Source organism: Cetorhinus maximus, chromosome 1 (assembly GCF_964194155.1).
Source record: "Cetorhinus maximus chromosome 1, sCetMax3.hap1.1, whole genome shotgun sequence".
In the NCBI taxonomy this organism is placed as follows: domain Eukaryota; kingdom Metazoa; phylum Chordata; class Chondrichthyes; order Lamniformes; family Cetorhinidae; genus Cetorhinus; species Cetorhinus maximus.
In genome coordinates, this window is record NC_135879.1 from 99488127 (window position 1) to 99515939 (window position 27813).

Here is a 27813-nt window from a genome sequence, read left to right on the forward strand (position 1 = left end):
TATTCACTTGGCTGTGCTCAGTTAGTGAATGTGCATATAGTACATTGGCCCAGATCTTCTGATGGCAACAGCAGCAGATGTTGAGACTATTCAAACTGACATTATATAAAGTGCAAAGCAAATCAGTTTGTTCCAATACTTTGTTACTCACTAAATTTACAATTACAGTCTTGCAATGTTCAATACATTTCAAATATATAGCCTGAGGGGTTTTTCATAGTTTCTAGCCCCTTGGTGTACTATGGCTGAACAGCCTTACTTAGACAGTGGCCTTTCCACATTCTTCCTTGGTGCCAGCTGCTGCAAGCTTTAGTGTGCCCCTCTGCATGTAGCCCTGGACCTTGGGATGTACCAGTCTGCAACACTCAGTCATGGATAACTCTTTGCACTGGAACACCAACAAGTTTTGGGCATGCTAAAGAGGTCCTTTCACCAAGTTGATGGTTCCCCCAGCAGCAGTTGATGTTTATCTTGGTGTGTGTCCCTGGGAACAGCCCATAAGAGCAGAGAGTTCTGTGCCACATGGCTGCTTGTGATGAACGTTGACAAAAATCATTACAGGTGAAACTTTTTCCAGACCTGCTTTGCAAAGGTACATTCCAGAAGGAGGTGGACAATGGGTGTGCAGGAAGGATCTGATGGGGAGGACCCTTCTCACCACCAGACAAAGCAGAACACGGCTCAGGTGTTCGCCGTGGCACAGGAGTGGGGTATGGGCCAGATCTGCACCACCTACAGCAACACTGAGAGCGCCTCACACTTGAGGACCAGGTTCTTACCTGCAATGGAGATGGAGTGTCACTCCCACGTGCCCAGTTTTTATTTTTTACCATGACTACATACTCCTTTTTTTGGAGCACATCTGGCCCTTCCAAACCATATCCCAGGCACCCTCAGGTAGTCTGGCCTGATGGTGAAGGGGACAAAAGGATCAGTTGGTCTAGTTCCCAAAGAACATGATCTCACTCCTGCCACAATGGCTTCTGAGGCCAGTTTGAAATGGTCACAGATGCTCCTCAGTCTGCGCCCTGACAGTGGATCTGAGCAGAAGATGGCGACTCGTCCATGCACAGGGAGGTTTTGACCTGAGTGCCTCCAGTGCCTGGGATTGCAGGCCCTCTTTTGCTCACATCCTTCCTGATGGACTCAGTAAAAGGTTTGATACAACACATAAACGAGATGGGGGGAGAGGACAACCCTGCCTGACTCCAGATTTGATCAGAAAGCTTTCCAATTCCCTCCCAATGATTGAAACTCTGCTCCTGATGTTTGTGTAGAGCAGTTGGATCCATCGGTGGATTCTATCCTCAAACCCCATTTTGGAGAAAACATTCATCATGCACGTATGCAATATTCTGTCAAAGGTCTTCTCCTGGTCCAAGCTGATGAGGCAGAAAATCCACCATGTTCTTCCTCAGAAAGCAGACAATAGCATTCTGTTAGATCACTGCAGATGGGCTCCACCACTTGGTCAGGTTTAATGACTTATGAAACCACACTTCAAAACAAAAAGACAACATATAGTACAATAACTAAACTTACACAATCTAAGACTGGGCTCTTTTTTTAAAAAAAGATATAGGGCGGAATTTTCCCAGAATTGCACTAAGTGCAATAGCAGGCGGGTAAAATGAAGTCCTAACTGCCGACGAAAATGGTGGGTTTTCACGCCATATCTTCCTGATCCCGCCTCATTATGGCGGGGGCGCTCTCATTCACCCACACACCACCACCCCGCTGTTGCATCACACCAGCCGCCATCTTTCAAAAGGCCGCTGCCAGCAAAGTGCTCATTGCCACCAGCAAACCACCGCTGCCCAGGAGACATGGCCAGCAAAGGAAAAAAGACTGCAACCCCCTGCTTCAACGTCAGGTCCCTCAAGCGACTGCTGGATGCCGAGGAGGCCCACCAGGATGTGTTCTATCCCCCCACTCTGGCCGCAAGATAAGCAGCAAAGTCACCAACCCAGCTTGGGAGGCGGTGGCAGTGGTGGTCAGTGCAAATGCCCTGCAGAGGAGGACAGCCACCCAGTGCCAAAAAGGATGAATGATCTCCTCTTCCACCAGAGTAAGTCACTCTTTTCATCACTCCCAACTCTCAAACTCACAAACCCATCCCACATCCACAGGGCCCTCACTCACTGCCAGTGCAAGGGACATCACCATTCACTCTTTCACACAAACCGTCATTGTCCTCATCCCATCCTTGGGACCACTCACCACTCACAACAGGCCAGGCATACTTATCACCTGGCATGGCATGCATCCTGATACACTCTCCCCATCTCTATCAACGCAGGACAAACTGGCTCACAACAGGAAGGAAAGGTCGCAGACAGGTGGAGGGATGCCAGAGATCAAAGTTCTGACAGAATTCGAAAAAAGAGCTATCCAGCTGGCCAGCGATGACTGGGACCTGTCCTGTGCTGACGGTGAGGTCGATGCTGCTCTATCAAGTGAGGATCCAGCAGTGCAACATCCATCAGACAACAATGCCGTGAGTGATGTGTCCTCTTTCTCAGGCCACTGCCATGCACTAATTATCTCCCCTTGCTTTCGCAGGTACATCTGGGAAATAGCCGTCAGAGTCCATGAGCCACGACCTCCAATCAAGCCCCGAAGAAACCTCTGAAGATGAATCTGGAGGCACACTCCCTGAAGTCCCGTCACAGCACTCACCCACACCCTCCACCAGCGCAAAGACACTTTGGAAAGTTACGTAAAAGTAGTTGCACAACCTGGGCACGGGTTGTTAATCACTTGTACATACTGTTCACTATTGTCAATAAACTCCTAAGAATGGCTCCCTGCCTGTGGCTCCTTGTTCTGATGAGCAGTGTTCTTGTCACTCAGATGTGAAACCTTTCTGCACAAGATAAAAGGCAGGTGTCTCAGTCCAGGGCCTCTTCCCTGTGCTCTGTGCAGCCTTCAGACCACAGCGATGGTCCAGTCTCACACTCCCTGGAAACATTACTGATGCCTGCACCTCAGCAGTGCTGGTCAATGCTGCCAGAATGTATTGCGCTGGCACCACAGAGTTCTCTCATACTCTCTGTGTGCTCTCAGCAGTTTAAGGTGGGGCTGGCCTCCATCACACCAGCATCTGCAACCAGTATTGCTGTGCACCAGCTCCTGAAGGACTGAAGGTGGACACAGCATCAGATGCGTCTAAAGTTTCATGGCTGCATCTCTGAGATGGACCTGATCATGGAGCGCAAGCGAGCTGCCCTCGGCCAGACAGGATCAGACATTCTCAGAGGCTGTGAGAAGATCTATGGCATGTCCTCACTGCATGTCAACATCATCCTCCTGCGATCGAGTGGCGATTAGAGCCTCCACTGCATCTCCAGACAGGAGCATTCTCACAGAGGGTATTGGCGCAGCGATAAGCCAGACTGGAGTCAAACGTTCACAACTGCGATGTGAAGATCTACAGGGACACCTCACTGCATGTCATCATCATCCTCCACAAATCCTACAGCTATGAGGGCCTCACAAGCGCCTGCCTCATCTTGCCAGTGCGAGAGCCTCATTCCCATCATTGTCACCACTGAGGACCCCCTCACCCTCATCCCCGTCAGCATCCTCCTCATACGAGGATACCTCCAGCTCCTCCATCTCCTCCTCAGCCAGCTCATCTCCCCATTGGAGTGCCAGGTTGTAAAGGGTGCAGCAGATGAAGAAGATGTGTGACACCCTCTGCAGACTGTATTGCAGGGCTCCACCAGACCAGTCCAGGCACCGCAACGACATCTTTAGCATCCCAAGTTGTGAGCTGCTGCATGAGCCTCATTATAGCAATGCTCTGCTGCAGTCTGAGGCCACCACATGGATGTCATCAGCCACAGCCACTGCAGGTAGCCCTTGTCCCCAAGGAGCCAACCCTGCAGCCTCTGTGGACCCTGGAAGACTGCAGGGATCTGCAAGCCACTCAGGATGTAGGCGTTGTGCACACTCCCTGGAAACCGTGTACACACTTACAGGATGCGTTTCTTGTAGTTGTAGACCACCTGCACATTCAGTGAGTGGAAGCCCTTGCGGTTGATGAAGTTCACCGAGTGTAGCGATGGAGACCCGAGCGCCACATGAGTGCAGTCAATCGCACCCTGCACCTGTGGGAATCCCAAGATCAGGGCAAATCCAATGGCCCTTGCATCTTGGCTGTCCCGGTCCTGGGTGAAATGCACAAAGTTGTGTGCCAAGGAGATGGCATCTGTGACTTCATGGATGCATTTGTGGGTGGTGGATTGTGAAATCCCACAGACGTCACCTGTGGAGCCCTGAAAGGAGCCATTGTCATAGAAATTGAGCGCCGCAGTCACTTTCACAGCCACTGGCAGTGGATGCCCTCCATGTCCCCGTGGCGCCAAGTCCTGCAGTGAGTGGCAGATGTGAGCCACCAGGTCCCCAGACATGTGCAGTCGTCGGCGACACTGGTTCTCAGTCATCTGCAGGAATGGCAGGCGGCGTCTATAGACCCTGGGCGTCGCTAGGCGCCGACCAGCCATGGCTCGCTGTCACTCCTGCAGGGATCTGCAAGCCACTCAGGACGTAGGCTGCTGCCTATTCTTCATGAGGTTGCTGCTCCTGCCTTTGCGCAGCCAGGAGCCTCAGTCGCTCTCTCCTCAATCTTCTACAGTCTCTGGAGGCCATCAGGCATACAGCTAGGTCACCAGGGTCCATGATCCTGACATGGTCCTCCTGCAGCATGAAAGAGAGAGAAACATGGTTATCATGGCTGTACTTAGCACCTTTCCTGGCCCTGTGTGACTGTCCCTTAAAGCATTCCGGAGAGTGCTGGTCACCCCTCGGATGGCCAGAGGTGAGTGTGCTGCATGGCTGCCCTGTCAACCTGTGACATGAGGGACAGTGGCTCAAACTGGGATGCTGAGATTGCAAGGGGCTGTGAGCATCTCCAGCAGTGACTGCTACATGGCCAGCATTAGCGAGGAGATTGTACAACGTGTGAAGTCCAACTGCTTCAATAAAGTGTGGGTGGACTCGAAGTCTGTGTTGTGGAGGTGGGGATGGGGGGTGGTAGGTGCAGGGGTTGGTAAGGTATGGAGCCCTTGGTGGCCCCTGGGTGCCACCGCATTGCTTGCGTGGGCGGGCAGGCTAGGAGCCTGACCCCAATCATATCACTCTGACTGCGCCTGATCTGTCTCAGTTGCAGAGGCCTGGTCAGTTTATACAGGTGTCCCTAAAGCGTGACCACTTCCCTTGTTTACCCTGACCCCCACCTTGATTGCTTGTGCATGGGATGCCGTGCCAGGGCAGCACGACCTTCCGCACCCCCCCCAACCGACAACGGTCGCCTCCGAGGCTGGCCAGCACTTGCACCCCACATCAGCAGTCACCTGCGAGGCTGGCCAGCACTTGCCCCTGGACCCCCCATCCCCTCAGCATTCGCCTCTGGGGCCAGGCATCAGTTGCCCCCACCCCTCCAGTGTCCCTGAGGCCTGTAAACAACGGGCGAGCTGTGGAGAACGCTGCTGCCCACTCACCTCAGTTCCCCCAAAGTAAGGGCCACCAAGTGCATGTCGCCTGTGTGCTTTTGTGAAACACGTCGGCGTGCTTTCCTGCCAATGTGGACAGACAATACGGACAGGGGCTCCAAGAGCCTGGCGGGATGGTCTTTTAATTATATGCTGATGTATTATAATTAGCTCCCCGCTGACCGATGGCGGGAAACACGGCCCGCCGTCAGCCGGCTGAGCGGACGATTGCGACCTGCCTTCACGCCACTGTGAAGCCGGTCATGCCATTTTTTCTGCGCGTGCCAGTTCTCACGTCCACCGCCAGCGGGCTTGGAAAATTCCACCCATAGTTTGTAATCTCAGCCTTCTCAGCAAGGTGTTATAAATGTAATGTTTGATTGTAAATCACATGAGTTTTCATTGAGCTCCTTTTGGCATAATAATGGCAATGCCAATATGTAACAGAGGGCAACCAGTGTGTCCTATTTTCAATTGTCGAGTTTTGACCCTGATCCTATTCAACTGGGTGTATATGTGCATAGATCATTGAAGGTGGCAGGATAGGTGGAGAGAGTAATTAATAAAGCATATAGTATCCTGGGCTTTATCAATAGTGGCATAGAGTACAAGAGCAAGAAGGTTTTGCTGAGCTTATATAAGACACTAAATAGACCTCAGCTAAAGTATTGTGTACAGTGCTGGGCTACCACACTATAGGAAGGATGTGAACGCATTTGAAAGTGTGCAGAAGAGGTTTACAAGAATGGTTCCAGGGATGAGAAACTTCAGTTATGAAGATAGATTGGAGAGGTTGGGACTGTTCTCCCTGTAGAGAAGGCTAAGAGGAAATTTGATAGACATGTTCAAAATCATGACAGGGGTAGACAGGGAGAAACTGTTCCCGTTCGTAAAAGGATCGAGAACGAGAGGGCACAGATGTAAAGTGACTTGCAAAAGAAGCAAATGTAATGTGAGAAAAAAACTTTTTCACACAGCAAATGTTTCAAGTTTGGAATGCACTGCCTGGAAATGTGGTGGAGGCAGGTTCAATCAAGGCATTCAAAAGGGCATTGGGTGATTATTTGAATAGAAACATGTGCAAGGATACAGGGGAAAAGGCAGGAGAATGGCACTAAGTCATAATGCTCATTTGGGGAGCCAGTGCAGACACAATAGGCCAAATGGCCTCCTTCTGCGATTCTGTGATAGAGTATAAAAATATATAATTATCTGAGTCTATTGTGATAATGATAGGCTATAAAACTAGTTGTAAATTATTAATTGTTCTAGTAACTCTTCTTTGAATCTTAACCTCTATATGGGCCACCATGTGATAGGGTCACAAATTGTACACTGTATTCTAATGAAGGTTTTGTATAAAGGGATATAGTATTTTGTGTTTGATACTGGTCTGCTTTAATAATTAATCTTGGTACTTCATCAGCCTTTACTACAACTTTGTATCCCTAACCATAATCGTTTTAGAGATTCAAATACTACAATTCCCAGGTCTCTTTCCTGTTCAGTAAACTATGGTTTGAAATCCTGTGCCGTATATACATGTCCAGCAAGGCTCACCCATAATCGTCCGGATGAGAAATGACAAATATTGGAAATTTGCATCCATGTTAACTTTTATTCTTCAAATTAACAAGACAAACAGGATCCTGAACTTTGTAACTAGGGGCATAGTGTATAAAAGCATGGAAGTTATGGTGAAACTTTATAAAACACTGGTTTGGCCTCAAATGAAGTATTGGGTGGTATTTAATGGAGGTGACGGGCGTCTTGCCCACCAGCTGGAGAGAGCCACAATTCACCTCATTTAGGGAAGTCCCACCAAATTAAGTGGCGGTCAGGCACTTAACCGGACTGTGGTGGGCCTTCCCCAGGATCAAGGATTCCAGTTGGTGGGAGTCCTGCCCACCAAGAGCTACTGTTATGACACCAAATTGAGCCCTAGTATTGTTGCTGGATTCCAGGCCACAAGTGAGTGATGGCAGGGCAGGAAGGGTCAGCACCAAGGGCAGGGGGGTTGGCTCAGCCACAGGTCCCTACCCACCTGCCCAATTAAATACACCCCCAACACAAAACTCACCGTGGGGGAAGGGCGTTAGATTTCGTCCATTGTGTCCAATTCTGGGTACATGTTAGGAAGAACGTGGAGGCAGGGTGCAAATAAGATTTACAAGAATGATTCTAGGGATGAGAGATTTCAGTTACACAGATAGAATGATTAAACTGGTGCTGTTCTCCTTAGAGAACAAAGAACAAAGAAAAGTACAGCACAGGAACAGGTCCTTCGGCCCTCCAAGCCTGCGCCGATCATATTGCCCGTCAACTAAAACATTTTGCACTTCCGGGGTCTGTATCCCTCTATTCCCAACCTATTCGTGTATTTGTCAAGCTGCCTCTTAAACACCACTATCATACCTGCTTCCACCACCTCCTCTGGCAGCAAATTCCAGACACTCACTACCCTCTGCGTAAAAAACTTGCCCCGCACATCTCCTCTATAGTTTTCTCCTCTCACCTTAAATCTATGTCCCCTAGTAATTGACTCTTCCACCCTGGGAAAAAGTTTCTGACTATCTACTCTGTCCATGCCGCTCATAATTTTGTAAACTTCTATCAAGTCGCCCCTCAATCTCCGTCGCTCTAGTGAGAACAATCCGAGTTTCTCCAACCTCTCTTCATAGCTAATAACCTCCAGACCAGACAGCATCCTGATAAAACTCCTCTGCACCCTCTCCAACGCCTCCATATCCTTCTGGTAATGTGGCGACCAGAATTGCACGCAATATTCCAAGTGTGGCCTAACCAAGGTTCTATACAGCTACAGCATGACTTTCCAGCTTTTATACTCAATACCCCTGCCAATGAAGGCAAGCATTCCATATGCCTTCCTGACTACCTTATCCACCTGCGTTGCCACTTTCAGTGACCTGTGGACCTGTACACCCAGATCCCTCTGCCCGTCAATACACTTAAGGGTTCTGCCATTTACTGTATAATTCCTGCCTGTATTAGACTTTCCAAAATGCATTACCTCGCATTTGTCTGGATTAAACTCCATCTGCCATTTCTCTGCCCAAGTCTCCAACCAATCTATATCCCGTTGTATCCTTTGACAATCCTCTTCACTATCTGCAACTCCTCCAACCTTAGTGTCGTCTGCAAACTTACTAATTAGCCCAGTTACATTTTCCTCCAAATCATTTATGTATACTACAAACAACAAAGGTCCCAGCACTGATCCCTGCGGAACTCCACTAGTCACAGCTCTCCTTTCAGAAAAGCACCCTTCCACTGCTACCCTCTGTCTTCTATGACCAAGCCAATTCTGTATCCATCCTGCCAGCTCACCTCTGATCCCGTGCGACTTTACCTTCTGTACCAGTCTGCCATGAGGGACCTTGTCAAAGACCTTACTGAAATCCATGTATATAACATCCACTGCCCTTCCATTGTCGATCATCTTTGTCACTTCCTCGAAAAACTCGATCAAGTTAGTGAGACACGACCTCCCCTTCACAAAACCATGCTGCCTCTCACTAATACGCCCATTTGCTTCCAAATGGTAGTAAATCCTGTCACGAAGAATCTTCTCCAATAATTTCCCTACCACTGACGTAAGGCTCACCGGCCTGTAATTTCCTGGATTATCCCTGCTACCCTTCTTAAACAATGGAACAACATTGGCCATTCTCCAGTCCTCAGGGACCTCAGCCGTAGCCAGTGAGGATACAAAGATTTCTGTCAAGGCCCCAGCAATCTCCTCCCTTGCCTCCCTCAGTACTCTGGGGTAGATCCCATCTGGCCCTGGGGACTTATCCACCTTAATATTCTTCAAGACGCCTAACACCTCCTCTTTTTTGATCTCAACATGATCCAAGCTATCTACACACTCTTCCCTAGACAAATCGACTGCTAAGTCCTTCTCTTTGGTGAATACTGATGAGAAGTATTCATTTAGTATCTCTCCCATTTCTTCTGGCTCCACACACAGATTCCCACCTCTATCCCTGAGTGGGCCTACCCTTTCCCTGGCTACCCTTTTGCTTTTTACATATGTATAAAAGGCCTTAGGATTTTCCTTAATCCTGGTTGCCAGTGACTTTTCATGACCCCTTTTAGCCCTCCTGACTCCTTGCTTAAGTTTCTTCCTACTTTCTTTATATTCTCCACGAGCTTCATCTGTTCCCAGCCTTCTAGCCCTTACAAATGCTTCCCTTTTCTTTTTGACTAATCTCACAATATCCTTCGTTATCCAAGGTTCCTGAAACTTGCCATGCTTATCCTTCATCCTAGCAGGAACATACCGTTCCTGAATTCTTATCAACTGACGTTTGAAAGCCCCCCACATGTCAGTTGTTGATTTGCCCTCAAACATCCGCCTCCAGTCTAGATTCCTCAGTTCCTGCCTAATATTGTAATAATTAGCCTTCCCCCAATTAAGCACCTTAACCCAAGGACTCCTGTTATCCTTAATCACCAGTACCTTGAAACTTACTGAATTATGGTCACTTTTCCCGAAATGCTCCCCTACTGAAACTTCGACCACCTGGCCGGGTTCATTCCCTAATACCAGGTCCAGTATTGCCCCTTCCCTAGTTGGACTATCAGCATATTGTCTCAGGAAGCCCTCCTGGATGCACCTTACAAATTCTGCACCATCCAGACCCCTAGCACTAAGTGATTCCCAGTCAATATAGGGAAAGTTAAAATCACCCACCACAACAACCCTATTGCTTTTACATCTTTCCAAAATCTGCCTACATAACTGTTCCTCAATCCCCTGCCGGCAATTGGGAGGCCTATAGTAAACCCCCAACATTGTGACTGCACCCTTCCTATTCCGGAGCTCTACCCATATTGCCTCGCTGCATGAGTCCAACGAGGTGTCCTCCTGTCGTACAGCTGTGATATTCCCCTTAACCAGCAGTGCAACTTCCCCCACCTCTTCTACATCCCTCTCTATCCTGCCTGAAACATCTAAATCCTGGAACGTTTATCTGTCAATCCTGTCCATCCTTCAACAATTTGTATGAATACAGCCCACACATACACACACACACATACGGGAGAGAGTAATTCCCACATGTCACATATCTGTTATCCTTCCTTAGGTCTGGGGATGAAAACTCTCCTCAGTATTCCAGGTGTGGTCTCAGCAAAACAGTTGTGTGTTTGTGGGAATATATCTGTGTGATAATGCCCACACATGTTTGTGTGTGTGTGTGTCTATGAGAGTGTGACAGAGAGAGAGAGAAAGAGAATTGGTGTCTGTAAGAGAGAGAATGCGTGCATGTGTGAGAGCGAGTATATCTGTGTGAGTGTGACTGTGTGTGTGCATGAGAAACAATATATGTGTGAATGTGTGAAAGAGAGAATATATCTGTGTGTGAGTGTCACTGTGTGAGGGTGTGTGTGTATGTGTGTGAGAGAGTGAGTGAGTGAGATTGTGTGTGTGAGGTGTAATGTATCTGCGAGTGTGACTGTGTGTGTGCCGGATTAAGAGAAAGAATATATCTGTGTGTGTCTGTGTTTGTGTGAGAGAGAAAATATATGTATGAGTGTGGCTGCGTCTCTGTGAGAGAGAGAATGTGTCTGTATGTGTGCGAGAGGGGGAACATGCCTTGGTGAGTTTGACCGTGTGTGTGTGAGACAGTGTGTTTGAGAGAAAGAATTGGTGTCTGTGAGAGAGAATGTGTGTGCATGTGAGACAGAATATATGTGTGTGTGTGTGTTTGTGTGAGAGAGAGAATGTGTGCATGTTTGTGTGTGTGAGGGCATATATTTGTGTGAGTGTGCTCGCATGCACGTGTGTGTGTGTGTGTGTGTGTGTCTGAGAGAGAAGATATGTGTGTGTGCGAGAGGTAGAGTATATCTTTGTGAATGTGTGTGTGTGGGGGGGGGGTGAGGGTCTGTGTGTGAGGGTGTGTGTGTGAGAGAAAGAGAGAGAATTGGTATCTGTAAGGGAGAGCATGTGTGCGTGTGAGAGAATATATCCGTGTGAGTGTGACTGTTTGTCTGTGTGTGTGTATGAAAAATAATATATCTGTGTGAGTGTGTGAGAGAGAAACAATGTGCGTGTGTGTGAGAAAGAAAATATCTGTGTGAATGTATGTGTGAGGGTATGTGTGCATGCCTGTGTGTGCGCGCGTGTATGAGAAAGATTATGCCTGTGCCAGTGTGTGTGTGTGTCTGAGAGAGAGAGCATGTGAGCGTATCTGTGTGTGAGGGAGAATATATCCGTGAATGTGATTGATTGTGTGTGTGTGTGAGTAAGTGAGTGAGTGAGAGAGTAAGAGAGCGAATGTGTGTGCATGTGAGAGAGAACATATCTGTGCGAGTGTGGCTGTTAGTGTTTCTGTGTGTGTGTGAGAGAGAGGGAGAGAATGTGTGTGGTGAGGATGTTTGTGTGTGTGAGAAAGAGAATATATCTGTGTGTGTGACTGTGTGTGAGGGTGTTTGTCTGTGTGTGTGCCTGTATGTGTGAGGGAAGAGAAAGAGAGAGAATTGATGTCTGTAAGAGGGAGAATGTGTTTGCATGTGAGAGAACACATATCAGTGTGAGTGTGATTGTGTGTTTGTGTATGAGAAAGAATATGTCTGTAGGAGTGTGCGTGTGAGAGAGAGTGAGAATTTGTGTGTCTGTGTGTGTGGTGTATGAGAGAGAATATATCTGTGTGTGTGTGTGAGTGAGTGAATGTCTGTGTGAGGGAGGATGTGTGTGTGTGTGTGAAAGAGAATATATCCCTGAGTGTGAGGGTGCATGTGTGTGTCTGCATGTATGAGAGACCATATCTGTATGTGTGTGTTTGAGAGAGAACGTGTGTGTGTGTGTGAGTGAGAGAGAGAATGTGCATTTGGGAAAGAGAGAGAATGTGTGTGTATTTGTGTGAGAAGGAGAATATATCTTGGTGAGTTTGACTGTGTGTGTGTGACCGTGTGTATGAGAGAAAGAGAGAGAATTAGTGTTTGTAAGAGAGAGGACGTGGTGCGTGTGAGAGAGAATATATCTGTGTGGGTGTGTTTGTGTGAGAGAGAGAATGTGTGCATGTTTGTGTGTGTGAGGGCATATATCTGTGTGAGTGTGCCCGTGTATGTGTGGGTGTGAGAGAAAGAATGTGTGTGTGCTTGTGTGTGTGAGAGAGAGTGTGTGTGTATGTGTGCAAGAGGGAGAATATATCTTTGCGAGTGTGACTATGTGTGTGTCTGTAAGGGTATTTGTGTGTGTCTCTGTGTGTATGCGTGTGAGAGAGAGAGAATTGGTGTCTGTAGGGGAGAGAATGTGTGTATGCGTGAGAAATATATGTGCGACTGTGTGTGTTTGTGTGTGTGTATGAGAAAGAATATATCTGTGTGTGAGAGAGAGAATGTGTGTGTCTGTGTCTGAGAGAGAGAATGTGTGTGTGTGTGAGACGCAGAATATATCTGTGAGTGTGACCGTGTGTGTGGGTGTTTGTCTGTATGTGTGTGTGTGTGTGAGGGTGTGTGTGTATGTGTTCATGAGGGAGAATATATCTGTGTGTGTGTTTGTGAGAGAGCGTATGTGTGTGTGTGTGTGTGTGAGTGAGAGAGAGAGAGAGAGAGGATGTGTGTGTGAGGGAGAATATATCTGAGTGTTACTGTGTGTGTGTGAGGTGGGGGGGTGTGTGTGTGTCTAAGGATGAATTTATCTGTGCTTCTGACTGTATGTGTTTGTGTGTGTGAGAGAGAGAGACAATGTGTGTGTGTGTGTGTGTGTGTGTGTGAGGGACAATATATTATGAATGTGACTGTGTGTCTGTGAGAGTATGTGAATGTGTGTTTGCCTATGTGTGAGAAAGAATATATCTGTGTGTGTGAGGGTGTGTGTGTGTCTGCGCATATGAGAGAATATATCTGTGCGAGTTTGTATGTGTGCATGGAAGAGGGAGAGAATGTGTGTGTGTGTGTGTGTGTGATTGTGTGAGCGAGAGAAAATGTACGTGTGTCAGAGACAGAATATATCTGTGTGTGTGTGTCTATGCATGAGAAAGAATATATCTGTGTGGGTGTGTTTCTGTGAGAGAGAGAATGTGTGCATGTTTGTGTGTGTGATAGCATATATCTGTGTGTGTGCCCGCATGAGCATGTCTGTCTGTCTGTGTGTGTGAGAGAGAATGTGTGTGTATGTGTGTGATAGAGAATGTGTGTGTGTGTGCGCAAGAGGAAGAATATATCTTTGTGAGTGTGAGTGTGACCGTGTGTGTGTGTGAGAGAGAGAGAATGTGTGTGCATGTGAGAGAGAACGTGTGTGTCTGTACGAGAATGAACATATCTGTGTGTGTATGAGAGAGAGAAAATATATGTGCTTGTGTCTCCTGATTTAAACATTAACAAATGACTTAGCAACAAGTGCCATCTGCAGTTGTTTTGCATTGCCAGATATTTGGTGTACAAGAGTAAATCTTGCTCCGATGTGACATGGATTTGGGGAGAAAATGGCCACTGTGAAAAAACTTAAAATGGCTGACTGATGTTTTTGAATTTTCTTTTTTACAGATTCCCAGAGAGAGAGAGATAGAGAGACAAAGAGAAGTCAATAGCCAGGGAACATCGATTATTAACAGGGGCATAGAGTACAAGAGCAAGGTGGTTATGTTGAATTTGTATCTGGCACGAGTTAGGCCTCACTGGATTCCTCTTCAAATCAGCCAGCTCATCTGGATGGGCCGAATAGCCTCCTCCAGTGCTCGAATATTCTCTCACTCTATCTCTGAGCCTTTTCTGATCACTGTTATTTCTTTCTGTCATCTTTGAAAAGGATTCAGACTGACGTTAAAATTTTAGATTATGATCCTAGTCCGAATCCCCAAAACCAGCAAAAAGCGTTTCTCTCTATCTACCCTATCCGTTTCCATTATTCTCCTGAAATCTTTGATCAAATCACCCCTGATCCGTCGAAATTCCAGGGAATACAACCCTCGTTTGTGTTATTACACCTCTTTGTAATTTAACCCTTGCTGTCCGGGTATCATTCTGATAAATCTACACTGACACAAATGGACAGGGGCTCCCAAGTCTCTTTGGACCTCCACTGTTTCCAGCTTCTCACCATTTATAAAGGAATCTGTTCTAATCTATCTTTCTCTATTTTGCCCATTAGCTTAAGACATTCATATCCCTTTGTCATCTGAAGCTTCCTGCTACAACGCTGACAATGCTGCCTCTTTTTGTGCGCTTTGGCAAACTTGTGGCATTCTATCCTGTTATCTTAAACCGTTAATAAATACAGAGAAGCTGAGACACACACACGGGCTTTGCAGCAACAGAGAGAATGTGAATCATTCCATCCTGGAGCTTTATTCATTCCAGATTCAATTTTAGAAAATTCAGAATTCAAAATCACAACAGCAAAGTGTGGGATTGGAACCTGCTGCTTTCTGAATCACTAGCCCAGCTTTACAGATTAAAATATAAAAATTCACATTGTGAAATAGAAGAGGGCCTCACAACTTCAATTCTGTGATTCTCTGACATTGCATGTTTTCTAAATTACAATCTCTCTGCCTGCTTCATGTGTCTGAAGACTTGGAAAGTAATTCAGACATTGGGAAACCATTTCATATCTTTCGGGACATTTCCTGTGAACAGCTTCTGCAATGAGACACAATTCACAGCTTCTGCAATCAACTAAACCCAGAATCTCCATTCAAACAACCTCCTGTCTGTCTAAAGAGAACCACAATTCCACTATGCAGGAATGTCAGCTTTTGTCACATTCCCCAACACCATTGCTAACAGTTTCTCAGGATGAGAAAAGTAGCTTCAACGGACAGATTCTGAGCCCCATATTGAATCTTTAAGATATAAAAATGAAACTGAACCCCAGATTTTAACCTAGTCCCATTTCGTTTATACGGCCTCTCCTCAGTTATTGTCCAAAATGCATCACTTTGCATTTCTCAGCATTGAAGTTAACTGTTGTGTGTCTGTCTGTTTCATTTCAACCTCCTCTGCACCCTCTCAAGATCCCAAATAATGGAGATGCATAAAATGGTCAGGGGCCTAGATAGAGTGGATGGCAATGCCCATTTCCCTTGGCAGAGAGGTCAATAACTATAGATTGAATGGAAATTGTGGCAGGATGGGAGAGGAATTGGGGAGTAATATTTTCACCCGGAGGCTGGTGGGGAACTGGAACTCACTGTCTCTTCTCCATCTTTAAAATGGAGGGTGATCCCTTCTCCCTCTTTAAAATGGAGGGTGATCCATTTCCCAACTTGTGATGTGGACGTGCTGGAACCTACAATGGAGGAAAGAGTACAGTTTTTTCGAGATTGAAAAGGGAACCTGTGTGAGTATCACAGAACGGTTACAGCACAGGAGGAGGCCATTCAGCCCATCGAGCTACTGTCGACACTCTGCAAGAGCAGTTTCACTGGTTTCACTCATCTGCCCTTTGCCTGTAACCCTGTAAATAATTTCCCTTCAGCATCACATCCAAATTTGCCTAAAAAATGACTTGGCGAGAGAGAGAGAGAGAGACAGACAGAGAGACACAGAGACAGAGAGAGACAGAGCTTGGGTGAGATGGAGAGAGACAGAAAAACTGGGCAAGAGAGAAAAGGAGGTGGGGTGAGCGCGAAGTTTTTATGCAAGAGAGTGAGTGAGACAGGGCGATAGAGAGAAAAAGAGATGGGACGAGAGGGGGAGACACAGACGGGTAAGAGAGAGAAAAGGGATGGGGTGAGAGAGAGTGTGATGGGTTGAGAGAGGAAAATGATGGGGTGAGAGAGAGTCAGAGCGACAATTCAAGAGAAGTCAGAAGAGGTAGGGAGAAAGAAAGAGATGGGGAAATGGAGCAAGACGGGGAAATGGGGGACATCACTTCTCCATCTTCAAAATGGAGGGAGATCCCTTCCCCATCTCCAAAATGGAGGGAGATCCCTTCTCCACCCTCAAAATGGAGGGAGATCCCTTCTAAACCTTTAAAATGGAGGGAGATCCCTTCCCCATCTTTAAAAAGGAGGGATATCCCTTTTACATCTTTAATGGTGATGTGAAAATGTTGGAACCTACAATGTGTGCTAATGTGTGTGTGTGTGTGTGTGTGAAAGAGAGAATATATCTATGTCAGTGTGAATGTGTGTGTTTGTGCATGTATGTGTGTGCATGTGAGTGAGTGAGAGAGAGGGAGAGAGAGAGAATGTGTGTGTGTGTGTGAGAGAGAGGGAGAAAATATCTGTGTGTGTATGGTTGTGTGTGTGAGGGTGCGAGCGTGTGTTGGTGTGCATGTGCATGTGTGCCCGCATGTGTGTGTGTGTGCGTGTGTGAGAGAGAGAGAGAGAGAAAATATGCATGTGTGTGTGTGAGAGAGAATATATCTGTGTGGCTGTGTGTGCACGTGTATATTTCTGTGTGTGGTGTTTATGTGTCTATGTATGAGAAATAATACATTTATGTGGGTGTGTTTGTGTGAGAGAGAGAGAATGGTTTGTGTGTGTGAGAGAGAATATACCTGTGGTGTGCCCACACTTGTGCGTGTGTGTGAGAGAGAAAGAGAATGTGTGTGTATGTGCGAGAAGTAGAATATATCTTGGTGAGTTTGACGGTGTGTGTGTGACTGTGTGTATGAGAGAGAGAGAGAGAGAATTGGTGACTGTGAGAGAATGTGTGTGCGTGTGGGAGAGAATATATCTGTGTGAGTTTGACAGTGTGTGGGTGTGTGTGTCTGTATGTGTGAGAGAGAGAGAAAGAGAGAGAATTGATGTCTGTAAGAGAGAGAATGTGTGCGTGTGAGGGAAAATATATGTGTGAGTGTGACTGTGCGTGTGTGTGTATGAGAAAGAATATATCTGTGTGAGTGTGTGTGAGAGGATGCATGTGTGTGTGAGAAAGAGAATATATCTCTGTGAGTGTGACTGTGTGTGAGGGTGTGCGTGTGTCTGTGTGTATGTGAGAATATGTCTGTGCACATGTGTGTGTGTGAGTTAGATAGAGGGAGAGAATGTGTGGGTGACTGTGGGTGTGTGTGAGAGAGAGTGTGTGTGTGACTGCGTGTTTGTGTGTATGTCTATGTATGAGAAAGAATATATGTGTATGTTTGTGTGAGAGAATGTGCGTGTGTTTGTGTGAGAGAGACTATATCTCTGTGTGTATGTCTGTGTGTGCGTTTGTCTGTCTGTCTGTGTGTGAGAGAGAGAAAGAGAGAATTGATGTCTGTAAGAGAGAGAATGTATCGGTGAGTGAATATGTGTGTGTTTGTCTGTGTGTGGGTGCATGAGAAAAATATATCTGTGAGTGTGTGTGAAAGAGCAGACATATCTGTGTGTGAGTGTCATGGTGTGAAGATGTGCCTGTGTGGATGTGTGTCTTTGTGTATAAGAAAGAATATATCTGGTGTGTGTATGTGAGCGAGAGAGAGATAGAGAGAGAGAATCGGTGTCCGTAAGAGAGGGAATGTGTGCACGTGAGGGAGAATATATCTGTGTGAGTGTGACTGTGTGTTTGTATATGAGAAAGAATATGTCTGTGAGAGTGTATGAGAGAGAGGATGTGTGTGTGTGTGTGTTTATGTGTGAGAGAATATATCTGTGTGTATGACTCTGTGTGAGTGTAACTGTGTGTGTGACTGCATGTATGATAGAATGTATCTGTGCACGTGTGTGTATGAGAGAGAATGTGTGTCTGAGTGAGTGAGAGAGGGGAGATAATGTGTCTGTGACTGTGCGTGTGTGCGTATGAGAGAATCTGTGTGTATGTGTGTGAGAGAGGGAGAATATATCTGTGAGTGTGACTGTGAGTGTGAATGTGTGAGAGAGAGAGGAAGAATGTGTGTGTGTGAGAAAGAAAATATCTGTGTAAATGTGTGTACGCGTCTATGAGAAAGAATATAGCTGTGCCAGTGTGTGTGTATGTCTGAGAGACAGAGAGAACGTGTGTGAGGGGGAATATATCTGTGAATGTGATTGTGTGCGTGTGTGAGAGAGAGAGACAGAGAAAGAGAAAGGATCGGTGTCCATAAGAGAGAGAGTGTGTGTGCGTGTGAGGGAGAATATATCTATATGAATGTGACTGTGTGTATGTGTGAGGGTGTTTGTGTGTGTATGTGCCTGTATGTGTGAGCGGGAGAGAGAAAGAAAGAGAATTGATGTCTGTAAGAGAGAGTATGTGTGTGAATGTGAGGGAGAATATATGTGTGTGAGTGTGACTGTGTGTTTGTGTATGAGAAAGAATATTTGTCTGTGAGAGTGTGTGTGTGAGAGAGGGAGAGAATGTGTGTCTGTGGTGTGTGTGAGAAAGAGAATATATCTCTGAGTGTGACTGTGTGTGTGTGTCTGCGTGTATGACAGAATATATCTGTGGTGTGTGTGTGTGTGTTTGTGTGTGAGAGAGAGAGAGGGAGAGAGAGAGAGAACATATGTGTGAGGGAGAATGTATCTGCGAGTGTGACTGTGTGTGTGCCGGAGTATAAGAAAGAATATATGCGTGTGTGTCTGTGTTGGTGTGTGAGAGACAAAATATATGAGTGAGTGTGCCCGCTTGTGGGACAGAGAGAGAGAGAGAGAGAGAGAATGTGTGACTGTGTGTGTGTGCGTGTGAGAGAGAGAGAGAGAATTGGTGTCTATAAGATAGATAATGCGTGTGTATGTGTGTGTGAGGGAGAATATATCTATGAGTATGACTCTGTGTGTGTTTGTGAGTGTGTATGAAAAATAATATGTCTGTGTGAGGGAAAATATATCTGTGAATGTGATTGTGTGTGTGTGTGTGAGGGTGTTTGCTTGTGTATGTGCCCTGTATATGAGAGAGAAAGAGAGAGTTGATGTCTGTAAGAGAGAGAATGTGTGCGCGTGTGAGAGAGAATATATCTGTGTGAGTGTGTGTGTGGGAGAGAATATGCGTGTCAGGGAGAATGTATCTGCGAGTGTGAGTGCTGGAGTATGGTATAGAATGTATCTGTGTGTGGCTGTGTTTGTGTGTGAGAGAGAAAATATATGTGTTAGTGTTCCCACGTGTATGAGAGAAAGAGAATGTGTGTGTATGTGTCCGCGTGTGTGTGAGTCTGTGTGTATGTGTGTGAGAGAGAATTGGTGTATGTGAGAGAGAATGTGTGCATGTGACAGAGAATATATGTGTGTGTGTGTATGAGAGAATATATCTGTGTGAGTGTGTGAGAGAGAATATGTGTGTTTCTCCATGTGTGGAAGGGAGAATATGCCTGTGTGAGTGTGACTGTGTATTTGAGGGCATATGTGTGTGTGTGCGTGTGTGTATATAAGAAATAATGTATCTGTGCATGTGTGTGTGTGTTTGTATGTGTGAGAGAGAGAAAGAGAGAGTGTGTGTGTATGTGAGAGGGATAATATATCTGTGAGTGTGACTGTGTGTGTGTGAGGGTGTCTGTGTTGTGTGTGTGAGAGAGAGAATTTGTGTCTATAAGAAGAGAATGTTTGTGTGTGTGAGGGTATATATCTGTGTGAATGTGCCTGCGTGTGCATGTATGTGAGAGAATGTGTGTGTATGTGTGCAGGAGGGAGAATAAATCTTTGTGAGTGTGACTGCGTGCGTGTGTTTGTATGTGTCTCTGAGGGATAGAGAATTGGTGTCTGTAAGAGAGAGAATGTGTGTGCATGTGAGAGAGAATAATGTGTGACTGTGTGTGTGCACATGTATGAGAAAGAATATATCTGTGTGAGTGTGTGTGTGAGAGAGAGAATGTGTGTGTGAGAAAGAATATATCTGTGTGAGTGTGTACGTGAGAGAATTGTGTGTGTTTGTGTGTGGAAGAGAGAATATGTCTCTGTAAGTTTGACTGTGTGTGTGAGAGGGTGTGTGTATGTGACCGGATGTGTGTGTGTGTGCGTGTATAAGAAATAATATATCTGCGCGAGTGTGTCTGTCTGCGAGTTTGTGTGTGTTTGTGTGTCTGTGTCTATAAGAAAGAATATATCAGCGTGAGGCTGTGTGTGTATGTGTCTGTGTGTAAGAAAGAAAATATAATTGTGTGAGTATGCCTGCACGTGTGTGAGTGTGTGTGTGAGAAAGATAATATATCTGTGCAAATCTGTATGTGTGTGTGTGTGAGAGAGAGAGAATTTGTGTGTCTGTGTGTGTGTGTCTGTGTGTGAGTGAGGAGAGAGCGTGTGAGTGAGTGAGTGTGTGTGTGATAGAGAGAGGGTGTGTGTGTGTGAGAGAGAGAGGAGAAGAATATATCTGTGTGAGTGTGACTGTGTGTGTCTATGTATGAGAAAGCATATATCTGTCTGGGTGTGTCTGTGCGTGAGAGAGCATATAAAATGTGTGTGCTTCTGTGTGTGAGAGAGAATATATCTGTGTGAGTGTGCCCACACATCTGTGTGATTTTGTGTGTGTCTGTGTGTGAGGGAGAGAGAGAGAATTGGTGTCTGTAAGAGAGGGAATGTGCACACATGTGAGAGAGAATATATCTGTGTGTGTGACTGTGTGTGCATGTGTTTGTGTGTGTGTCTCCATGTATGAGAAAGAATATATCTTTCTTGGTGTGTTTGTGTGAGTGAGAGAATGTGTGTGTTTGTGTGTGTGAGAGAGAATATATCTGTGTGGGTGAGAGAGAGAATGTACGTGTATGTGTGCGAGAGGGAGAATATATCTTTGTTAGAGTGACTGTGTGTTTGTGTCTCTAAGAGGGAATGTGTGTGCGTGTGAGAGAATATATCTGTGTGAGTGTGACTGTGTTTCTGTGTGTCTAAGATTGAAAGGCAATTTCATAGAGGTATTCAAAATCAAAGGAGGTCTAGGAGAGTAGATAGGAAGAAATTTTTCATTGGCAAAAGAGTCAAGAAATAGAGGCACTGATTTAAAATGTGAGGAAATTTTTTATGCAGTTAGGATCTGCCTGAGCTTGTGGTGGATGCAGAGTCAATCTCTAGAGCTGAACTCCTGAGGTGAGAGTGACTTCCCTTGACATCAGGGCCACATTTGATCGAGTGTGGCATCAAGGAGCCCTAACAAAAATGGAGTCAATTGGAATCGGGGGAAAACTCTCTGCTGGTTGGAGTCATACCTAGCACAAAGCAAGATGGTTGTAGTTGTTGGAGGACAGTCATCCCAGCTCCAGGACATCACTGCAGAAGTCCTCAGCCCAACCATCTTCAGCTGCTTTATCAATAACCTTCCTTCCATCATAAGGTCAGAAGTGGAGATGTTCACTGATGTTTGCACAATGTTCAGCACCAATCGCGACTCCTCAGATACTGAAGCAGTCCACGTCCAAATGCAGCAAGACCTGGACAATGTCCAGGCTTGGGCTGACAAGTGGCAAGTAACATTCGCACCACACGAGTGTCAGGTAATGACTCTCCAACAAAAGAGAATCCAACCGTTGCCCCTTGATGTTCAATGGCATTAATCTTCACTAAATCCCCAACTATCAACGTCCTCGGGGTTACCATTGACCAGAACCTGAACTGCACTAGCCATATAAATACTGTGGCTATAAGAGCAGGTCAGAGACTAGGAATCCTGCAACAAGTAACTCACCTCCTGACTCCCCAAAGCCTGTCCACCATCTACATGGCACAAGTCAGGAGTGTGATGAAATACTCCCCACTTGCCTGGATGAGTGCAGCTCCCACAACACTCAAGAAGCTTGACAATGTCCACTTGATTGGCACCACATCCACAAACATTCACTCCCTTCATCACCAACGCACAGTAGCAGCAGTGTGCACCATCTACAAGATGCAGTGCAGGAATTCACCAAGGCTCCTTCGACAGCACCTTCCAAACCCACGACCGCAACCATCTGGAAGGACAAGAGCAGCAGATAGATGGGAACACCACCTTCCCCTCCAAGTCACTCACCATCCTGACTTGGAAATATATATCGCTGTTCCTTCACCTGTTGCTGGGTCAAAATCCTGGAACTCCCTTCCTAATAGCACTGTGGGTGTACCTACACCACATGGACTGCAGCGGTTCAAGAAGGCGGCTCGCCACCACCTTCTCAAGTTCAACTAGGAACGGGCAATAATGGCTGACCCAGCCAGCAAAGCCCACATCCCGTGAATAAATAAAATAAAATTGTGGCTCTTGAAACGAAACTGAATAATCATCTAAGGAGAAATCATTTACCTTGCTCTTGGAAAAAAGGGTAGGTGACTGGGATTAGCTGAGTTGCAGAGAGCTGACAGGGACACAACCAACCAAATAATCCCCTTCCGTGCTGTAAGCATTCTATGATTATCTTACTGTGTACTTCTACCAATGCTTGTTTTTATAAAACCAGAAAATACTCAGCAGGTCTGTGGGTGAAAAACAAAGTTAACTATTCAGGTCATTCATTCAGCACCCCATCGATTTCAACAGCCGCAATATTTTGCTTTGATAGAAATATTTGTTTCAATTTACCACAATCCCCTTTTTCTGGTTCCCTTTACAACTGGGTGGGGGCGGGGCAGTGAGCCGTCAATCAGCCGCTTAGAGCCCGCCCGCCCCTGGCCCAGCCGCTTATATTCGGGCGGCAGAGCCACTGCTTTCCCTCTTCTCCATGTTGGCGGCAGTGGTGGCGATGCGATCCGAACTCATCGGGCACCATGAGTGACCGGACGAGGTTTCGGGATCCGCTTCAGGGCCACGGCGGCTGGCTCACCCAGATCGGCGCCACAGCGCGGTTCCCGGACACCATCGTGTCGGTGTCCCCCAGGTAACTACACGGGGAGTGGGAAGGAGGCGAGGTGGAGGCCGGGTTGCCGAGTGGGGCTGGAGCCGTCGCTTGGATCGCGGGATCAGGGAAGGAGCCGGGGCGGTGGTGATGGGGCAAGAGGCGAGGCTGAGGCTAAGGATCGGCCTGAGCGGCAGCTGCTGAGCTCGTGCCCCGCTGGGGCCTCGAGCCGGGGCCGTGCTTTTCCCGCTCTTGGGCCTCGCGCTGGGACGGTGCTCTCCCCGCTCTTGGGCCTCGTGCTGGGACGGTGCCCCCCCCGGCACTTGGGCCTCGTGCTGGAACGGTGCTCCCCCCCCCCCCCCCGGCTCTTGGGCCTCGTGCTGGGACGGTGCCCCCCCCCCCCCCCCCCCGGCTCTTGGGCCTCGTGCTGGGACGGTGCTCTCCCCGCTCTTGGGCCTCGCGCTGGGACGGTGCCCCCCCCCCCCCCCCCCCGGCTCTTGGGCCTCGTGCTGGGACGGTGCCCCCCCCCCGCTCTTGGGCCTCGCGCTGGGACGGTGCCCCCCCCCCCCCCCGGCTCTTGGGCCTCGTGCTGGGACGGTGCCCCCCCCGGGCTCTTGGGCCTCGTGCTGGAACGGTGCTCCCCCCCCCCCCCCGGCTCTTGGGCCTCGTGCTGGGACGGTGCCCCCCCCCCCGCTCTTGGGCCTCGCGCTGGGACGGTGCCCCCCCCGGGCTCTTGGGCCTCGTGCTGAAACGGTGCCCCCCCCCCCCCCCCCCGGCTCTTGGGCCTCGCGCTGGGACGGTGCCCCCCCCCCCCCCCCCCCCCCGGCTCTTGGGCCTCGTGCTGGGACGGTGCCCCCCCCCGGCTCTTGGGCCTCGTGCTGGGACGGTGCCCCCCCCCCCCCGGGCTCTTGGGCCTCGTGCTGGGACGGTTCCCCCCCCCCCCCCGGGCTCTTGGGCCTCGTGCTGGGACGGTGCTCCTCCTTCCCCCCCCCCCCCCCCCCCGTGCCTCGTGTTGGGACGGTGCCCCCCCCCCCCTTTGGGCCTCGTGCTGGGACGGTGCCCCCCCCCCCCCCCCCTTTGGGCCTCGTGCTGGGACGGTGCCCCCCCCGGGCCTCGTGCTGGGACGGTGCCCCCCCCGGGCTCTTGGGCCTCGTGCTGGGACGGTGCCCCCCCCCCTTTGGGCCTCGTGCTGGGACGGTGCCCCCCCCCCCTTTGGGCCTCGTGCTGGGACGGTGCCCCCCCCCCCCCGGGCCTCGTGCTGGGACGGTGCCCCCCCCGGGCTCTTGGGCCTCGTGCTGGGACGGTGCTTCCCCCCCCGGCTCTTGGGCCTCGTGCTGGGACCGTGCCCCCCCCCCCCCCCTTGGGCCTCGTGCTGGGACGGTGCCCCTCCCCCCCTTGGGCCTCGTGCTGGGACGGTGCCCCCCCCTTTGGGCCTCGTGCTGGGGCGGTGCTCTCCCCGCTCTTGGGCCTCGTGCTGGGGCTGGGGCCGTGCTCCCCGCGCCGGTGCCTCGTGCTGGGGCTGATGCCGGGCCCTCCCCGCTCTTGGGCCTCGTGCTCCCCTGTTGCCACGTGGACCCACTGGGCGCCCCCTGTAGGGTGTGGGCGGGCGGATTCTCCTCGAACCCTGTGACCGTAAGCTCTTGACCCCGGATGTGGTTTGCCTCCCCATCCATGCTGGCCTGGGTGGACGATAACGCAGTGATCGTGTTACTGATGGGAGTTCACATAATTTGAGTTCTGTTAATCAATGAAATAAGTCTAGAAAGAGAGGCTCATATTAGCTCTTGGATTGTCCTAAAACATCCGGTTCACTGATGTCATAATCAGCCAAGTTGTCCTCGCTAAGGTCTCAGAACTTGTGCACAGACTCGTAAACCAGTTGCCTGACAGTCATACAGCCAACACCCCGGTCTCTGCCTCCACCATTCATGGGTGTGTCCTGCCCCGCAGGCAGTACAGACCCAGCACCCACACTCGGAATGCAGTGACCTTGGCGTTCGACAGAGTTGAATCTGGATCCCATGAAGTGTCATGTCAAACATGCGCAAGGATGATTTGATTATTTCCTGCTGCACTCCATTAGCTGATGAATCAGTATCTAAATTTACTAAATGTCTGATTTTTAATATAGACAGAAGCCTTAACTGTTCAGGCATGAGACAAACTATGTTGCCCCTCAGCATTTTGTCAGTGATGTGGTCAACTCTGATGTACAGTTTGCCCTGTCTGGATTATGGGTTGGCACTGGGACATTTTCACAATGTCAGTTTTGGTGGTTATTGATAGCTCAAGTTCACCATTTGGCAATAATTCCTATTAACTTTACGAGGTGCAGGCAATTAATCTAGTATATAGAAAATGGAAGTGTAAAATGCCCAGACCCATAAAAACACGGATGTGTAGGGGGTTTTACAGGTTTTGCTTTCAATGAAATTTTTAGCCTAGAGTTGCATGTTGTCTTTTTGTTGGAGGAGATCCTGGGTGGTAGCTGTCATTGGTTTGGGGAATTGGTGGGGGGAGGAGGAGACATTGTGCAAGTGCTATCAAAACTTCACGTTTCAAATGGCCATTTTTTGTGTGCTTAGAATCAGCTCAGGTGAGGTGGTTTGCTCTTGGCATTTGGGTAGCTTTGCACTCAACTTGATGAATGCTGAATCATGCTATTTTTTTCAGGTTTTCTTAATAGTGGAGAATGTACCCAGCAATTTGGTCACATGAAAGGCATTCTGAGCATTGAACCATCACATTGTATCTGGCTTGCAATACAAAACAATCCAGCTGCGGAACACTTTAGAAGCGTGCAAGTCCGCTGTACAGGTACATATTAACTTTTTTCTTGTCATGTCACAACTGCTCCAGTTTTCATGATCTGCAGTACGTCATTGAATGTATATCTACTGGAGATGCTTTATAGAAAACAAAGTGCAGGTTACCTGGTGATTAAAACTTGGATCACACAATTTGAGTTATCCTTTTTTGTAAGGAGAAGACTACCTGTCCTGCAAATATGAGGGTTGCCTGTGTTTGTTGATAGAATGCCCTTTCTTCTATGTTAATAGAAACTAAATTTTCTAAACTGACATTTTCTTGTTTTTAGGAAGATGGACACAGAGTGGGCATCTTGTGCCCGTTCCTGTCTGAACAGCAATACCCCATTGTTTCCTGTGGCTGAGACAAGTTTGTAAAGTAAGAGAACAGTTCTATCGTTTGGTTCATCTAACTAATGTGCATTAGTTAAAGGGTAAATGGTATCCCTGGACTAAATTTTTACTTCTCTTTCACAGCTACGCCTTGAGATAAAATATCAGATGTGATGGGTCTGGACATGCTTTAAGCTGCATTGTCCTCGTTTCCATACACTTTCCCTGAATATGGAGACGATTGGGCTTTTAATTTAAGATGTGTGTTCCAATCTTCCTTAAAGGTGAGTGCTTTGTTTTACCATCTTTTGTCTGTTGTATTTTCTTTTAACGATTAATGATATAATCACCTAGCTAATCTTTTAAATCTCTTTATCATCTGTGATGATTTCTACTTTTGGCATTTGCAATAGATTTTGCAAAGAAAATGTGTAAAGGATTATGATGAATATGCATGTCCAATGATGAAACTTTTTCACTGCTGTTCACATCATGATTTTCTATGATTATGTTGTAAAGCTGAGGACATGTAGTCAAGTAGAACAAATGACTTGTAGTATTTTCCTTCAGCGAGCATGCTGATTTTTGAGGTTTTTTTCTCTGTCTGTACTAATCACTAGGTTTGGAACCTTGCAAACTTACAAAGACCAACCACATTGAATTCTGAGGCAGTATCCCCAGATGGTTCTGTGCCTTAGATGGAAAAATATGCATTTACACTGCATTGTCTTCGATGATTCTTTGTGGTTTAATGACTGTGCTAGCTAAGTTTAACATTAAAAGAATTTTGGAAGATAAAGGATAGTGCAGGATTTTATTTGACCAGTGTAATGACTTATTTACTGTTAGCTTTGGAATGATGAGAAAAGTTGCATCAACCTTCGCCTCTCTTGATTTGAGTTGTCTTTTTTAATGTCATACATGTTCTGTGATGCAAAATGCTTTTTATTCTAGATAAAATTGTACTGCTGTATGGTTTTCAGTTTGTGGTGCCATATAAAGATTTCAGTGTTGCACTTTACTTCCTCCCTGCTCACAATTGTGACAATTGCAATATTTAAGCCTTAAATCAAATGGTAATCTTTAAAATGTTTGGAGCAACTTAGCTTCCCTTATGGCCTAATCTGCTGCTAAGGTTGGTCATAATTACTAAGATAAAAGCAAAAAACTGCAGATGCTGGAAATCCAAAATAAAAATACTTGAAAAACTCAGCAGGTCTGGCAGCATCTGCGGAGAGGAACACAGTTAACGTTTCGAGTCCGTATGACTCTTTAACAGAACTATTTTTACTTTTTATTTTGATCATAATTACCTCAGATGTCCCATCATGCAAGAGTGTCCCACAAAGTGAACACTCTAAATTTAAGAGGGAATATATAGACTTTTATGACTGCCATTTTGGATTTATTTTTATGGCTTGCTCACTATTCATTTTGTAGGATGGTCAAGTTCTTAGAGATCTAAAGGAAGGGAAGCGCTTGTACATTCTGAATGGTGGGGCTGTCATCAATGTTTTGTGCTTCAGCCCCAGTAGATACTGGAGTTCTGCTTGCTACTAGTCCCTGCATCAGGATTTGG

The 27813-nt window shown here is 47.3% G+C and overlaps 1 long non-coding RNA gene across 1 annotated transcript; it reads left to right on the forward strand.

Annotated features, from left to right (window-relative positions):
• The first annotated feature begins 25250 nt into the window (after positions 1-25250).
• LOC144682137 (uncharacterized) lies at positions 25251-27813 on the forward strand. Its single transcript, XR_013576948.1, has 4 exons — positions 25251-25911; positions 26192-26280; positions 26379-26518; positions 27675-27813. It is a non-coding gene; the product is annotated as an uncharacterized LOC144682137 (long non-coding RNA).